Source organism: Symphalangus syndactylus, chromosome 3 (genome assembly GCF_028878055.3).
Source record: "Symphalangus syndactylus isolate Jambi chromosome 3, NHGRI_mSymSyn1-v2.1_pri, whole genome shotgun sequence".
In the NCBI taxonomy this organism is placed as follows: Eukaryota; Metazoa; Chordata; class Mammalia; order Primates; family Hylobatidae; genus Symphalangus; species Symphalangus syndactylus.
In genome coordinates, this window is record NC_072425.2 from 50534053 (window position 1) to 50547871 (window position 13819).

General features: G+C 40.0%; 1 pseudogene; it reads right to left on the minus strand.

The window, feature by feature from the left end:
- Positions 1-682: 682 nt before the first annotated feature.
- Positions 683-752, minus strand: LOC129479936 (uncharacterized; annotated as a pseudogene).
- Positions 753-13819: the final 13067 nt, after the last annotated feature.

Sequence of the window (13819 nt, forward strand, 5' to 3'; positions counted from 1 at the left end):
CAGCCTGGCCGACATGGTAAAACCCAGTCTCTACTAAAAATACAAAAATTAGCCGGGCATGGTGGCACATGCCTGTAATCCCAGCTACTTGGGAGGCTGAGGCAGGAGAATCACTTGAACCTAGGAGGCAGAGTTTTCAGTGAGCCGAGATCACACCACTGCACTCTAGTCTGGGTGACAGAGCAAGACTCTGTCTCAAAAACAAGCAAACAAAACAAATAACCCGACCTCAGGTGATCCACCCACCTCGGCCTCCCAAAGTGCTGGGATTACAGGTGTGAGCCACCGTGCCAGGCCCATGTTAGTTTTTAATATTTTTTTAATATGAGTGTGCATATAGTTGTTAGTATGTTATTTTATTATTGTTTATTTCCTATTTTGACATTTTAAGCCATTTTAAAAGGTAGGCCTGCTAACAACAAATACTCTTTGTTTTCACTTGTCTGAGAAATAAAATTCTTTATTTTTTACTCATTCCTGTGGATATTCTTGCTAGATGTAGATTTCACCGACAATCCTTTTCACAACTTGAAGGATGTTGTGCCATTTCCTTCTAACATTCATGGTTGCAGATGAGAAATCTGCTGTCATTTTAATTGCTTTTCCCCTACAGGTAAGGTGTCCTTTCTCTCACATGCTACTTTCAGGATTTTTTATTTCGTGTTTATTTTTTATTTTTTTTTCCAATATGGAAGTCTTCATGAATTTGTGTGTCATCCTTGCATAGGGGCCATGCTAATCTTCTCTGTTGCCCAGGCTGGAGTGCAGTGGCGCAACCTCGGCTCACTGCAACCTCCTCCTCCCAGGTTCAAGCTATACTCCTGCCTCAGCCTCCCTAGTAGCTGGGATTACAGGCACACGCCACCACACCCAGCTAATTTTTCTATTTTTAGTAGAGACAGGGTTTCATCATGTTGGCCAGGCTGGTCTCGAACTCCTGATCTCAGGTGATCTGCCTGCCTCGGCCTCCCAAAGTGCTGAGATTACAGGCGTGAGCCACTGTGCCCAGCCTGAAGCAAGCACATCTTTGTGTTTTGTTTTCAGAAGGTTAATTATAATGTGTACTGGCATGGATTTCTTTTGGCTTATCCTATTTATGTTAGCTCCGCTTCTTGAATCTGTAGGTTTATAACTTTAGCCAACTTTGGGAAAATTTCAGCCATTATTTCCTTGAATATTTTTTAGTCATATATTCTTTATTTTCTCTTTCTGGGACTCTGATGATATAAATGTTTCATCTGTTGATATTGCCTCATAGGACCCTGAGGCTCCATTCCTTCTTTTCTAGTCTGTTTCTCTATGTTGTTAAGATTGTGTAGTTGCTAGGTATCTGTTACTGAGTTCATTTTTTTTCTTTTTTTTTTGAGATGGAGTGTCACTCTGTCCCCCAGGCTGGAGTGCAATGGTGTGATCTCAGCTCACTGCAACCTTCACTTCCTAGGTTCAAGTGATTCTCCTGCCCCAGCCTCCTGAGTAGCTGGGATTACAAGCATGTGCCACCATGCCCAGCTAATTTTTGTATTTTTAGTAGAGACGGGGTTTTGCCGTGTTGGCCAGGCTGGTCTCAAACTCCTGACCTCAAGCGATCCACCCACCTCAGCCTCCCAAAGTGCTAGGACTACAGGTGTGAGCCACTGTGCCCAGCCTGAGTTCATTATTTAGTACTCCAGTCATGTTTAATTAAGTATTTTGGGCTGGGCGCGGTGGCTCAAGCCTGTAATCCCAGCACTTTGGGAGGCCGAGGTGGGCGGATCACGAGGTCAGGAGATCGAGACCATCCTGGCTAACACGGTGAAACCCTGTCTCTACTAAAAATACAAAAAATTAGCCGGGCGTGTTGGCGGGCGCCTGTAGTCCCAGCTCCTCGGGAGGCTGAGGCAGGAGAATGGCCTGAACCCGGGAGGCGGAGCTTGCAGTGAGCCGAGATCGCGCCACTGCACTCCAGCCTGGGTGACACAGCAAGACTCCGTCTCAAAAAAAAAAAAAAAAAATTAAGTATTTTGCCCATCAGTGAGTTGCGAATTTCAGTTATTGTTTTTACAGTTCAGTAATTTCCCTGTGGTTCTTTTTAATATTCCCAGTTTTCTGCTGAGATTTTCTATTGTTTCCATTTGTTTCAAAGAATTCACAATTACTTATTAGAGCATTTTTATGATTGCTGCTTTTATGATAGCCTGTGAACTTCAATATCTGATTCATCACTGTATCTGTTGATACTGATTATTTTTTCTCATGAAAGTTGTAATTGTCCTGGTTCTTGGTATTATGTGTGATTTTTAAAATTATATTTTGGATATTTGGAATATAATAATGTGAGACTTTACATTCTAAAAAATATTCTTTTTTAACAGCAATCCCCCTGCTTAGGTATAGCACACAGGTGTTGGTGGGAGTGAATGTTTAGCTCCCTGATAAGCCTGGCTGACACCAACCTGCAGAAGTAGAGTACTAATTTATACTGCCTCTTTCAGATGGTTAAGGGTAGAAGTTCAGCTCCACTCTCAGCCCTACTGACGCCTTTCCAGAAAAAGCAGAGCACTAACTTACATTCATTGTTTGTGAGTAAATGTATAAGTTCAGCTTCTCACTGGAACCCACTGACACTGAGGGAAGGGAAAGTGGAGTTCGACTAGCTTCAATCTATACCATTTCATTCAATCTCATTGCTGTCAGATGAGGATGGAGGATCCTTTCTCCACAGACATTCCTATGCGCTAATAACTGTCAAGCTGAGAGCCAAATCAGGAATGCAATCCTATTCACAATTGCCACAAAAATAATAAAATACCTAGGAATACAGCTAATCAGGGAGCTGAAAGATCTCTACAAAGAGAACTACAAAACACTGCTCAAAGAAATCAGAGATGACACAAACAAATAAAAAATACTCCATGCTCATGGATAAGAAGAATCAATAGCAATTTATAGATTCAATGCTATTCTTATTAAACTACAGTGTAGATTATTTACAGAACTAGAAAAGACTATTTTAAAACTCATATGGAAGCATAAAAGAACCCAAATAGCCAAGGCAATCCTAAGCAAAAAGAACAAAGCTGGAAGCATCATGCTACCCAACTTCAAACTACATTACACAGCTACAGTAAACAAAACAGCATGGTACTGGTACAAAAACAGACATATAGACCAATGGAGCAGAATGGAGAACCCAGAAATAAGGCCACACCTACAATTTTCTGGTCTTTGACAAAACTGACAGAAACAAGCAATGGGAGAAAGAACACCCTATTCAATAAATGGTGCTGAGATAACTGGTTAGCCATATGCAGAAAACTGAAACTGGATCCTTTTCTTACACCATATACAAAAATAAACTCAAGATGGATTAAAGGTTTAAATGCAAAACCCCAAACTGTAAAAATCCTGAAAGACAACCTAAGCAATACCATTCAGGACATAGGAATAGGCAAATATTTTTTTTTCTTTTTTTTTTTTTTTTTTTTTTTGAGACGGAGTCTCGCTCTGTCACCCAGGCTGGAGTCTGGAGTGAAGTGGCACGATCTCGGCTCACTGCAACCTCCATCTCTTGGGTTCAAGCAGTTCTCCTGCCTCAGCCCCCCGAGTAGCTGGGATTACAGGTATGAGCCCCCACGCCTGGCTCATTTTTGTATTTTTAGTAGAGACTGGGTTTCACCAGGTTGGCCAGGCTGGTCTCAGACTCCTAAGCTCAAGTGATCCACCCGCCTCGGCCTTCCAAAGTGCTAGGATTACAGGTGTGGGCCACCGTGCCTGGTTGGAATGGGAAAAGATTTCATGATGAAGACATCAAAAGCAATTGCAACAAAAGCAAAAATTGTCAAATGGGATCTAATTAAACTAAAGAGTTTCTGCACAGCAATGGAAACTATCAACAGAGTGAACAAATAACCTACAGAATGGGAGAAAATGTTTGCAAACTATGCATCTGACAAAGGTCCAATATTCAGCATCTATAAGGAATTTAAACAAACTTGTAAGAAGAAACCAAATAACCCCATTAAAAAGTGGGCAAAGGACATGAACAGACACTTTTCAAACGAAGACACACATGTAGCCAACAATCATGAAAAAAAGCTCAACATCACTGATCATTAGGGAAACGCAAATCAAAACCACCATGAGATACCATCTCACACCAGTCAGAATGGCTATTACTAAAACATAAAAAAAAAACAGATGCTGGCGAGGTTGCAGAGAGAACCTATACACTGTTGGTGGGAGTGTAAATTAGTTCAATCATTGTGGAAAACAGTATGGCAATTCCTCAAAGACCTAAACGCAGAAATATTGTTCGACTCAGCAATCCCATTACTGAGTATATACCCAAAGGAATATAAATTGTTCTGTAATAAAGACACATGCATGTGTATGTTCATTGCAGCACTATTCACAATAGCAAAGACATGGAATCAACCCAAATGCCTATTAGTGATAGATTAGATAAAGGAAATGTGGTACATATACACCACGGAATATTATGCAACCATATAAAAGAACTAGATCATGTACTTTGCAGAGACATCAGTTGAGATGGAGGCCATTACCTTGGCAAACTAACATAGGAATAGAAAACCAAATACCACATGTTCTCACTTATAAGTGGGAGCTAAATGATAAGAACACATGGACATATAGAGAGCAACAACACACACTGGGGCCTATCGGAGGGTGGAGGATGGGAAAAGGGAGATGATCAGGAAAAATCACTAATGGGCATTAGACTTAATACCTAGATGATGAAATAATCTGTACAACAAACACCCATGACATAAGTTTACCTTTATAGCAAACCTACACACGTACCCCTGAACTTAAAAGTTTAAAAAAGATAGTGAAAATATAACAAATACGAATTTGTGGGGATTTAGCTAATGCAGTGCTTACAGAAAAATTTTTTTTTAGGTAGTTAATGGGATTTATTTAAGAATCTGTTTACAATAATAACTCAACTTCTGTGGATATAAAATAGACTTCTTCAATTTTACTAATTTATTTTATTATTTATTTTTTTAATTATGTATTTATTTATTTTTGAGATAGGGTTTCACTATGTTGCCTAGGCTGGATTTGAACTTTTTTTTTTATTTATTATACTTTAAGTTTTAGGGTACATGTGCACAACGTGCAGGTTAGTTACATATGTATACATGTGCCATGTTGGTGTGCTGCACCCATTAACTCATTTAACATTAGGTATATCTCCTAATGCTATCCCTCCCCCCTCCCCCCACCCCACAACAGGCCCCAGTGTGTGATGTTCCCCTTCCTGTGTCCACGTGTTCTCATTGTTCAATTCCCACCTATGGGTGACAACATGCGGTGTTTGGTTTTTTGTCCTTGTTATAGTTTGCTGAGAATGATGGTTTCCAGCTTCATCCATGTCCCTACAAAGGACATGAACTCATTATTTTTTATGGCTGCACAGTATTCCATGGTGTATATGTGCCACATTTTGTTAATCCAGTCTATCATTGTTGGACATTTGGGTTGGTTCCAAGTCTTTGCTATTGTGAATAGTGCCATAATAAACATATGTGTGCATGTGTCTTTATAGCAGTATGATTTATAACCCTTTGGGTATATACCCAGTAATGGGATGGCTGGGTCAAATGGTATTTCTAGTTCTAGATCCTTGAGGAATCGCCACACTGACTTCCACAATGGTTGAACTAGTTTACAGTCCCACCAACAGTGTAAAAGTGTTCCTATTTCTCCACATCCTCTCCAGCACCTGTTGTTTCCTGACTTTTTAATGATGGCCACTCTAACTGGTGTGAGATGGTATCTCATTGTGGTTTTGATTTGCATTTCTCTGACGGCCAGTGATGATGAGCATTTTTTCATGTGTCTTTTGGCTGCATAAATATATTCTTTTGAGAAGTGTCTGTTCATGTCCTTTGCCCACTTTTTGATGGGGTTGTTTTTTTTTCTTGTAAATTTGTTTGAGTTCATTATAGATTGTGGATATTAGCCCTTTGTCAGATGAGTAGATTGCAAAAATTTTCTCCCATTCTGTAGGTTCCCTGTTCACTCTGATGGTAGTTTCTTTTGCTGTGCAGAAGCTCTTTAGTTTAATTAGATCCCATTTGAGAAAATTTTACAATTTATTTTTTATTTTTATTTTTTTGAGATAGAGTCACTCGCCACCATGCCTGGCTAATTTTTGTATTTTTGGTTAAGACGGGGTTTCACCATGTTGGCCAGGCTGGTCTTGAACTCTTGACCTCAGGTGATCCACCTGCCTCGGCCTCCCAAAGTGCTAGGATTACAGGTGTGAGCCACCATGCCCGGCCACAGAAATTTTACTGTTTTAAATGCTTATATTTGTGGGGAAAAGAAAGAGAGATCAGCCTGTTACTGTGTCTATATAGAAGGAAGTAGACATAAGAGACTCCATTTAGTTCTGTATTTGAGATGCTGTTAATCTGTGACCCTACCCCCAACCTTGTCCTTGCAAGAGACATGTGCTGTGGTGACTTAAGGTTAAAAGGATTCTGGGCGGTGCAGAATGTGCTTTGTTAAACAAGTGCCTAAAGGCTGCTTATGGTTAAAGGTCATCACCATTCTCTTAAATCTAGAGAAAAAAGAAAAACATTTGTCTCCTGCCCGTCCCTGGGCGATGGAACATCTCCAGGTAAAACCCTTTGTGTGCTTTGTTTACTGAGTAAGGAGAAAACCGCCTTTAGGAATAAGGTGGGGCTTGCTGGAGCAATACTGCTAAAAGGTTTATGGAGATGTTCGCATATGCATCTCAAGGCACAGCATTTTCTTTTAAACTTATTGATGTTACAAGGATTTTTTGTTCATATGTCTTACTGCTGATTTCCTCCCTACAATGATCCTATTGTCCAGTCACTCCCTTATCTTTTTGATGGTAAAGATAATTATCAATAAATACTAAGGGAACTCAGAGGCCAGGGCCGGTGTAGGTCCTCTGTAAGCACAGCACCGGTCCCCTGGGCCCCGCTTTTCCTTCTCTACACTTTGTCTCTGTGTCTTATTCCTTTTCTCAAGTCTTTCGTCCCACCTAACGAGAAGCACCCCCAGGTGTGGAGGGGCAGGCCACCCCTTCAATATTTAAAAAGTAAATAGGTTTGAAATCAGTGATCTAAAATTCCACATTAAGATGAAAAAAGTAAAATGTAAATAGAAGGAAAGAATAGTGAGTAGAAATCAATGACATATGAAACAATTTAAAAAATTAAAATGCCAAAAGTTGAGATAATTGGCAATCCAATACTACTTTAGTCTTGCAAGAATGGCCATAATCAAAAAATCAGAAAATAGTAGATGTTGGCGTGGATGTGGTGAACAGGGAACACTTCTACACTGCTGGTGGGAATGTAAACTAGTACAGCCACTATGGAAAACAGTGTGGAGATTCCTTAAAGAACTAAAAGTAGAACTACCATTTGATCCAGCAATCCCACTACTGGGTATCTACCCAGAGGAAAAGAAATCACTATTTGAAAAAGATACTTGCACACGCATGTTTATAGCAGCACAATTCGCAATTGCAAAATCATGGAACCAACCCAAATGCCCATCAGTCAACAAGCAGTTAAAGAAACCGTGGTATATATATACAATGGAATAGTAATCAGCCATAAAAAGGAAAGAGTTAATGGCATTTGCAGCAACCTGGATGAGATTGGAGAGTATTATTCTAAGTGAAGTAACTCAGGTATGGAAAACCAAATGTCCTATGTTCTCACTCATAATTGGGAGCTAAGCTAGGAGGATGCAAAGGCATAAGAGTGACACAATGGGCTTTGGGGTCTCAGGGGGAAAGGATGGGAGGGGGGTGAAGGAGAAAAGACTACAAATAAGGTGCAGTGTATACTGCTTGGGTGATGGGTGCACCAAAATCTCACAAATAGCCATTAAAGAACTTACCCATATAGGCCGGGCACAGTAGCTCACACCTGTAATCCCAGCACTTTGGGAGACCAAGGCCGGTGGATCACGAGGTCAGGAGATCAAGACCATCCTGGCTAACACGGTGAAACCTCGTCTCTACTAAAAATACAAAAAATTAGCTGGGCGTGGTGACCGGTACCTGTAGTCCCAGCTATTTGGGAGGCTGAGGCAGGAGAATGGCATGAACCCAAGAGGTAGAGCTTGTAGTGAGGGGAAGATAGCACCGCTGCACTCCAGCCTGGGTGACAGAGTGAGACTCCCTCTCAAAAAAAAAAAAGAGAGAGAGAGAGAGAGAGAAAGATAATCAGAGAAGCCTAGCACATTCAGTTACCAAAATGGGAATAGGAAACAAGGTCATAGGTGGCTGTTGGCTCTGTTCAAATAAACACTTCTGAAAATTTGTAGCCAAGCATCTCCTGATAGGGCTGGGGTCAGCAGCTGGGAAGGAGAGCTGGATGTAAAACAGAGGAGCACCAGGATGAGCTGGTAACCACCAGGCAATTCTGCATCTGTCCATCAACTATATCACACTGAACAGCTTCAGAGAGAGACTGCTTCTGCTTCAAAAATCTCATGGAGATTCACTAACCAAAACCATAAGGAGAAGTGAATTCTGGGTAATGTAGTTCACAGATTGACCAAGTTGCCAGCACAAGTATGCAGTACACCAAATAAGACAGAGAGATGAGAGAGAGAACACAAATTCCTCATATCTGAAACAAAACTGGGAAGATCAGCAGTTTAGAATTAAAAGGATAATAAGTTATGCACAAGCTTATGCCAATAAATGTAATAACTTGGATAAAATAAATTTCTTAAAAGATATAAAGTATTGTTAAACCTCACTTTAGAAGAAACAGGAAAACTTAACAGCTATAATTTGTTAATATAATTGAATTAGTCATAATTCCCTCAAAGAAAACTGCAGGCCCAGATTACTCCTCTGGTGAACTTTGTGAAATATTTTAAGGAAGAAATAATACCAATCTTAAGTGCTTTCAAAAACACAGGAATGAGGAACACTTCCCAATTTGTTTTGTGAAAACAGCATAATCTTAATATCAAAGTCTGACAAGGACGTTACGAGAAAAAATTAATGCCACCATCCATCATGAAGATGAATTCATCTTTGGCACAATACTAGTGAATGGATCCCACCAGGGTAAACCTTTTCGTCTGCGGCTCTAGTGCTATGAAGAACTCAAAACGGCCAGATAGTCTCAACTTCCAGTTCAGTATAATCACTGCGGTGTGCCCCGGAGAAATTATGACCCCTTTCAGTACTAAAATCTCTAAGCCAGTGGAGCCCAAAGTCACAAGAACAAGAAGTCAAAATTTTTCTAATGGGTCATTTTGGTAATAGAAATATAACTTCCACTTTGCCTTTTGGTACCTAGTGCAAATGGTGTAACTATGGGACAAACAGAACTATTTATTGTAAACAGTTAAACTATTTAAATAGTTATTATAGTTATTTATTGGTTTGTTGCTGCTTTAATTTGCATTTTCTTAATAATGATGTTAAACATCTTTTCACATGCTTAATTAATAGCCATTTGTATATATTCTCTCATATTTAATTTTTTTCTATTTTTTCTTTTATACTTTGTTGTAAAGTTTTAAAATATATATTCTGGGCCTGGCACGGTGGCTCATGCCTCTAATCTTAGCACTTTGGGAGGCTGAGGTGGGTGGATCACCTGAGGTCAAGAGTTCGAGATCAGCCTGGCCAACATGGTGAAACCCCGTGTCTACTAAAAATACAAAATTAGCCAGGCGTGGTGGCACATGCCTGTAATCTCAGCTACTTGGGAGGCTGAGGCAGGAGAATCACTTGAGTCTGGGAGTTGGAGGTTGTGGTGGGCCGAGATTGTGCCATTGCACTCCAGCCCCGCAACAAGTGCAAAACGCTGTCTCAAAAAATAAAAAAATTAAATAAAAAATTAAAAAAAATATATATATTCTGAATACAAGTCCTTTATCAGATATTTGATTTGTAAAAGTTTTCTTAGTATGTGAATTATTTTATTTTCTTAATGATATCTCTTGAAATACAAATGTTTTTAATTTTGATCAAGTTCAACTTATCACATTTTTTTCTTTATTGGTTGTGCTTTTGGTATAATATCTAAGAAATATTTGCCTTAGCCAATATCATGAAGATTTTCTCCTATTTTTTTCTAAAAGTTTTATATTTTCAGTTCTACTTTTTTTTAAAAAAAATTGCTATTTTGGCTCCATGTCAGCTAATGTAGGCATTCTTCAAAAATATGCATTTTTATTTTATTTTATTTATTTTGTGAGACAGTTTCACTCTGCCACCTAGGCAGGAGTGCAGTGGCACCATCTCTGCCAACTGCAACCTCTGCCTCCCGGATTCAAGCAATTCTTGTGCCTCAGCCTCCTGAGTAGCTGGGATTACAGGCATGTGCCACCATGCCTAGCTAATTTTTTTTTTTTTGGTATTATTAGTAGAAACAGGGCTTCACCATGTTGGCCAGGCTGGTCTCAAACTCCTGACCTCAAGTAATCCACCTGCCTTGGCCTCCCAAAGTGCTGGGATTACAGGCATAAGCCACCATGCCCAGGCTTCAGTTATACTTTTCTATAATCTATTTGGAGTTGATTTTTTGTTTTGGTATGGAGTAAGGTCTAAAAATTGTTTGTTTTGCATGTGTATATCCGATTGTCTTAGCACCACTTGTTGAAAAGACTATCCTTTTCCCTACTGGATTGCCTTAGCACTTTTGTCAAAAATCAATTGATCATGTATATGTGGGTTAATTTCTGGACTCTCCATTTTGTTCTATTGATTTATATGGCTATCCATACACCAGTACCACACTGTCTTCATTACCATAGCATTCTGTTCAATTTTAAAATCAAGAAACAGAAGTCTTCCCACATCATTCTTCTTTTTCACAGTTGTTTTGGCTATTCTGCATCCTTCCATTTCCATATAAGTTTCAGGATCAGCTTGCCATTTCTGCAAAGAAGTCTGCTAGAATATTGACATGGATTACATGGCATTTATATATCAATTTGGAGAGAACTGTCATTGTAACAATATTGAATCTTCCAATCAATGAACATGGTATATCTTCTCCATTTATTTAGGTCTTCTTTAATCCCCCCACCCTGCCCCAGCAATGTCTTACAGTTTTTAGTTCACAAGTCTTAAACCTCTTTTCTTAAATTTATTCCTAAGTATTTTTTTGATCTATTATTATTTGAATTTTTGTATTGCTAATTGCAGTATATAGAAATACAACCAATTTTTTGTATTGAGTTTGTATTCTGTGACCTTCCTGAATTCATTTATTAGTGCTAATAGTTTGCTATGAATTCTTTAGGATTTTCTACATATAGGATCATGTTGACAGTTTTACCTCTTTCTTTCCATCTGAACACATTTTATCTCTTTTTCTTGCCTGGTAGCATGGACACATACTGGCTTAAAACATATGCTATAGCCTATAGGAAAACATTCTGGCCAGGGCAGTGGCTCATGCCTGTAATTCCAGCACTTTGGGAGACCGAGCGGGGAGGATCTCTTGAGGTCAGAAGTTCGAGACCAGCCTGGCCAACATAGTGAAACCCTGTCTACTAAAAATACAAAAATTAGCCATTTCTTTTCTTACCTCAAAGAAAACTGCAGGCCCAGATTGCTCCTCTGGTGAACTTTGTAAAATATTTTAAGGAAAAAATAATACCAATCTTAAACAAGTGAGTGGCGGGCGCCTGTAGTCCCAGCTACTTGGGAGGCTGAAGTGCAAGAATCACTTGAACCCGGGAGGCGGAGGTGGCAGTGAGCTGAGATCATGCCACTGCACTCCAGCCTGGGCGACAGCGTGAGACTCCGTGTTTAAAAAAAAGAAAACATTCCAACTTCTCAAGGTGATGTCTCCTAGCTGGTGCCATGCTCAACTTTCAAAAAAGCACTACGCTAACGCTATTATAAAAACCTAGCAGTCTGTGTCACACTTATTTTTTTTTTTTTTTTTTTTGAGATGGAGTCTCGCTGTGTCGCCCAGGCTGGAGTGCAGTGGCGCGATCTCGGCTCACTGCAAGCTCCGCCTCCTAGGTTCACGCCATTTTCCTGCCTCAGCCTCTCCTAGTAGCTGGGACTACAGGCGCCCACCACCACGCCCAGCTAATTTTTTTGTATTTTTAGTAGAGACGGGGTTTCACTGTGGTCTCGATCTCCTGACCTCGTGATCCGCCCGCCTCGGCCTCCCAAAGTGCTGGGATTACAAGCGTGAGCCACCGCACCCGGCCTGTGTCACACTTATTCAGAGGTAATTATATGTCCGGAATTTCTCCAAGTCCCCACCCGACCCAGAAGCCCAGATGGCTTCACCTCTCAATTATATGTATAATGCCATAACAATGACTAAGGCAAAAAAATTTCCATAAAAGATGTTGCTAGCCCAACATTGTAGAAAGGAGGAAATCAAGATCTAGAATAAACTGTTTGCAGTGTCAATGAATTCTTGGTCTTTGCTGCTGGAAGGCTGAGGACTCAGTGTTGCAGCAGCCAGGTGAACCTGGGTGAGAGTAAGTCCGTTTATTATTCCATTCGTAACATCTGTTTCTATTACCATGTCTATTTTGTTCAAACACTAGCTGAGAAAGCATAGGCACCACGAAGAAAGAAGTTGGCTGATATTCAGAGTGTATTTTATTAACAATGTTATTATTGTGACTCTCCTCTGCAGGAGAGGATTATTTAATTACTTTTCACATGGTGGGGGTTGGAAACATCTTCACACTCTGGCCTAAATTCTGAGAGGCCTTTTTGTCTAACTCTTCTGTCACTATTCTATCATTTTAATTTCAAATCCCTAGAATTATGCAAATTACTTACAAAAAGGTACATTCACAGAAGTCTCACCTCCATTCATGTCCTGTATACCCTGTTCCTTCATAGACTTTGTTTGTGTGTGTGATGGAGTTTTGCTCTTGTTGCCCAGGCTGGAGTGCACTGGTGCCATCTCAGCTCATTGCAAGCTTCGCCTCCTGGGTTCAAATCATTCTTCTTCCTCAGCCTCCCGAGTAGCTGGGATTACTGGCGCCCGCCACCACGACCGGCTGATTGTTTGTATTTTTAGTAGAGACGAGGTTTCTCCATGTTGGTCAGGCTGGTCTTGAATTCCTGACCTCAGGTGATCCATCCACCTCGGCCTCCCAAAGTGCTGGGATTACAGGCGTGAGCCACCGTGCCTGGCCTTCATAGACATTTTTTGTACTCATCTGGAAATTAGAAATGGAGAAATCTTCTCCCATGTCTATTGCTTAGATCTACCACACTCAGAGCTGCTCCTATTAGGGATATTTGTGGCAATTTCTGTGTTCTGAGGCCCCTTAGGACTACCAGAATTCTCATTTCTCTTCCTTTCACACTTCCTGCAAGAATGCTGATGTTGGTGATGGTTTGGCTCACCCTGTTTTCTTCTGGGATTTATTAGTTACCTTGTTCCTCATTTCAGTTAAGATGTCCATGTTTCTTTTACTATTCTGTTGCTTCATCTATTTTGATTAGAGAATGTAGGGAGATGAAAAAACTGCAAAACTGTCATCTTGCTCCAGACAGAATTCTTTGCCTCAGTTTTCTAAAGATGCCTTTGCTGGGTGTAGATTTCTAGTTCAGCAGTTATTTTTTCAGCACTTTGAAGATCTTTTGTTGTCTTAATTGGTGGTCTTTGAAGGTAAAATGTGTCTTTTAAGCTTTGGCCACTTTTAAGATTTTTCTCCTTGTTTTTGTTTTCTTCTGTTTTGTTATGATGTGTCAAAGTGTGGATTTCTTTTCGTATATCCTAATAGGGGTCATTGGGACTTTTACTATGGCATTTGATGTCTTTCACCATTTGGGGAAAATTCTTTTTTTTTTTTTCAATCA